Below are 4110 nucleotides of genomic sequence, written 5' to 3'. Positions count from 1 at the left end.
ATGACAGTGGTGCAAGCACCTAATGTAATTGCGCAGACTGGTTCAAAGCAGGTAGGTCAGTGTGTGTCAGCAGAGAGAGGCCAGCTGATAACAATGTGCGCCATAGTCAGTGCAACAGGTAATACCGTTCCACCAGTTTTCATATTTCCGCGAGCACGATTTCATGATGTTATGATTAATGGAGCGCCACCTGGAAGCGTTGGTTATGCAAATAGTCCAAAAAGCGGATGGATGACCGGCCCTTTGTTTGTTAAGGTGCTGCAACATATAAAAAAATCCACAAGATGTAGTAAAGATGACAAAATATTGTTATTATTTGACAATCATGAAAGTCATTGTTCTTTAGATGCAATCAATTACTGTCGAGACAATGGTATTGTTGTACTCACATTCCCCCCCCATTGCACACATCAGATGCAACCCCTAGATGTTGCCATCAATGGGCCATTTAAACAAAAAATTTCAGTGGCACAAAATAATTGGCTGCTCGAACATCCTGGGAGAACCATCACAATCCATGATCTAGCAGGTATTGTGACTCCAGCATATAATGCTTCTCATACGCCTAATAATATAATTTCGGGGTTTTCAAAACCAGGAATCTACCCACTTAATCGTAATGCATTTACAGACGATGATTTTCAGTGTGCAGAAGTCACGAATCATCCTCAACCTAATGTATTTGCTGAGAATGAGAGCCCCATAGCAGCTAATGCTTTACTTGATATCCCTGATATTATTCAGCCAACAGTAGCTTTACAAAGAGAGTCACATCCGCCACAAACTGTATCTCCTGGCCGAGAAGAAAATGATCAGAGAGATAGTAGTCCAAGTATTTGTAATCAGTTCCTCATGGCATCTAATGCTTCACTTGAAATGATTGATGTTATGCAGCCAACAGAAGCTTCACAAAGAGGGCCACAAACGCCACAAATATCGCCTAGGGTAGAAGACATACATCAGAGATTCTTTAGTCCGAGTATTTATGATCACAGTAAAGACAATATTAATGAAATGTCTGGTGAAGTACCCGGTCCCATAACTCCGGAAATGATTAAACCTTATCCTAAAGCCCCGCCACGTAAAAATTGCGCAACAGGACGAAAAAAAAGAAGTTCGCGCATCTTGACTGACACTCCAGAGAAGAATGCAATCGAAGCAGCACATTTAAATCGGATGAAAAAATTAGAAAAGCCTGCTATTCGTCGACGTACAAAAGAAAGCAAGCCAAATACCAAAGTAAAGAAACCTAGAAAAGGCAAGCAACTTCCTAAAGGCAAATCTAAATCAAAAAAGAGTTCTATATTCACATCAAGCTCTGAATCTGATGATCATGACAGTCACTTCTCCATGAATGACGACACAGACTTGGATGCGACTGATGCCAGTAGCAGTCAACATGAAGATGAAGAACTGCAGGATCCAGTTCACAATACTAATTTTACTAGCGAAAATCTGAAAGTAGGGGACTTTGTATTAGTTCAGTGTCCGTCAGAGAAACGAACAGCATCTGTAGCTTTCGTTGCTAGAATTGAAGAAAAGGACTTAAATACTTTTACTGTCAATTTTTTGAAGAGAAAAGGAGATCTGTTTTACTTTCCTGAAAAAGTTGATAGTTGGCCAATTACTATTTTGGATATAGTAACAAAACTGCCAGCACCTAACGACGCACCTGGCACGTCCAGAACTGCATCAAAACTTTCTTTTAATTTCAATTTTTCTTTCTTTTCTATGGGATAGGTACCTTACATGTTTATTTTTAAAATATTCTGCAATGTGATTATTTTTGTTACCAAAGTCGAAGTCTGACTAAATTAAGAAACTATTATTTTAAATATAATTACTATAAGACAAGATTTAACTGTAAAAGTTTGATATAAGTTTATTTTATGTTTGATTTTGAGTCTGTGGCAATATATATGATTATATTAACAACAAACTAATACTTTATTCACTCTATTTCCTGCATTTAAACCAGTTTTTCAAAACTGCCCCATGTCGATTCAAATGTGCCCCCATGGAGAGGCAGATTTGAACAAATTTGGCTTTTAAAAAAAACAAAAATATCGTCATACAACTTTTATCAAATTGAAACATCTCGTCATTTTTATATTAATCAAAGACTAAGAAAGCTAAGAAAAATATGTTGTTTAAATTTTTCTTTACAGTTGATTTGTTACAAGCCAAAATATAAAAAATGTGCTAAGGTGCCCCCTTCTCCCCTACCCAATAAACCCCGCAACTTCATAATTGTGATGGACAACGCCCCTTATCACAGAAAGGAAGAGAATAAGCCACCAAACATGAATAATAGAAAACAGGTGATGGTTGAGTGGCTACAAGCTCACAACAACGCATTTCCCAGCGAGAGTATAAAACCAGAACTATATTTATTAATTAAACAGCACAAACCGCCAAAAAATTATGAAATCGACAAGTTATTAACTGACAATGGCCATGAGGTCGTTAGATTGCCGCCGTACAACTGCGACCTCAACCCTATTGAGTACATCTGGAACCTAGTAAAAATGAGGGTGTCAGAAAAGAATGTGGAGCAGTTAGAGAGTCGAATTGAATCTCTGACGTTGGAGGCGTTGGTATCAATAACTCATCTGGAGTTATTGAGACTGAGACAGGCGTAAGGAAGTAAACCACGTGAAAAGACTCGTAGAGGAATATTGGCAGAAAGATATAATAACTGACGAGTTAATTATCATAAATACGGCAGACGACAGTGAATCTGAAACAACTGATACAGAAAGTAGTACTGATTCGGAAGACAATATGAGTGGGATTGAAGAAATAGGCTAATATTTTAAATAAACATACACTTTTACATACCAACCTGGTTTTATTTATAATTATTTACCACATAACCCACACATTAATGAACTGCAATTTTGCAGTCGGAATGCAGTCTGTCTGTCTAGAGCCTTACAAATAAACACATAACCCTAGCTTATTTACTTTTTATTACATTTTTTTTGCTATCTGTACTTTTTTGCGACGGATGACGTCACGCAGCTGTTATTGTGACAAGGTTCCATTGCAATATCAACTTGCGGGGCTTATATTCTATATTTTTAAATTATTGCTTTTATTTCCTGTGTATAAAGTTTAATTTAAAATGAAGTGACTTTCATCTCAATTCAAACCTATGCCCTAATAGCTGGAGAGCTAGTGAACCCTGGGAGTAACGGTCTCCCTGTAAGGTTAGAAATTTGTGTACTTACGATTTATGACATGCTAAGAGCAATAGCCATTACCTGGCAGGCGTCAACCCTGCACGTCATCAGCCCCTTTATTTTTTGGACTGTTAAGTAAATGGAGTTTCAAAACTTGTTTCTGTAAATTTAAAAATTTAATAGGATAAAGTTTATTTATTGTACATCTTAAAAAAAAATTGACAGGCGATTACAATAAACAGAAGTATATGACAGATCAATTAGAAAATGTACAGTTGATGAGGTAAAATAAACTTTATCCTGTATACTTAAAATTTTTATATGTTTTCAAGTAAACGTCTCACAGTAAATATGTTAAATGCCAGGCGGTTTTGAACAGCATAAGACCTTGACAGGCGAGGGGACAGCTGCTAAGGGCGTGCGAGTGAGAGGTGTTGCGTGAATGCCTATAGTGCGAGTGAGACCGTTTATCTAATACGAAGGGACGTATACCTGCTCTCGAGCAACAATGTACAGAGAAGAATTTCGTCAGTTGTGTCAATGCTTTTTACTTGTGAAGATGCTTTGAGCTATAACATTTCTTATGTTGAGTGATTTCGAATTTTTAAAAAATCAAACTTTATATTATTATCAATAGTGCAGTGATATTGTATACTGTTGTACTTAATATTAACATTTCAGTAAATAGTGTGCAAAATGGAATTGGAACACGTGGTTTGTGTGATTTGTAACGAAGACACTGATGAAAAAACTGTACGATTTACAGAGACTACGTTGAATAAAAGTAAATCAATATTGAAAATAAGAAAAGACAATAATTTAAAATTTAAAGATATTTCTTTGCCTGAGGAAATTAACTCAAATACTGGTTACCATGTAAAATGTTATAAAAACTTTCTTGCCGTGATGAAAAAATATCGCACAA

This window comes from Vanessa cardui, chromosome W (assembly GCF_905220365.1).
Source record: "Vanessa cardui chromosome W, ilVanCard2.1, whole genome shotgun sequence".
In the NCBI taxonomy this organism is placed as follows: Eukaryota; Metazoa; Arthropoda; class Insecta; order Lepidoptera; family Nymphalidae; genus Vanessa; species Vanessa cardui.
Note: the sequence above shows the minus strand (reverse complement) of the source record.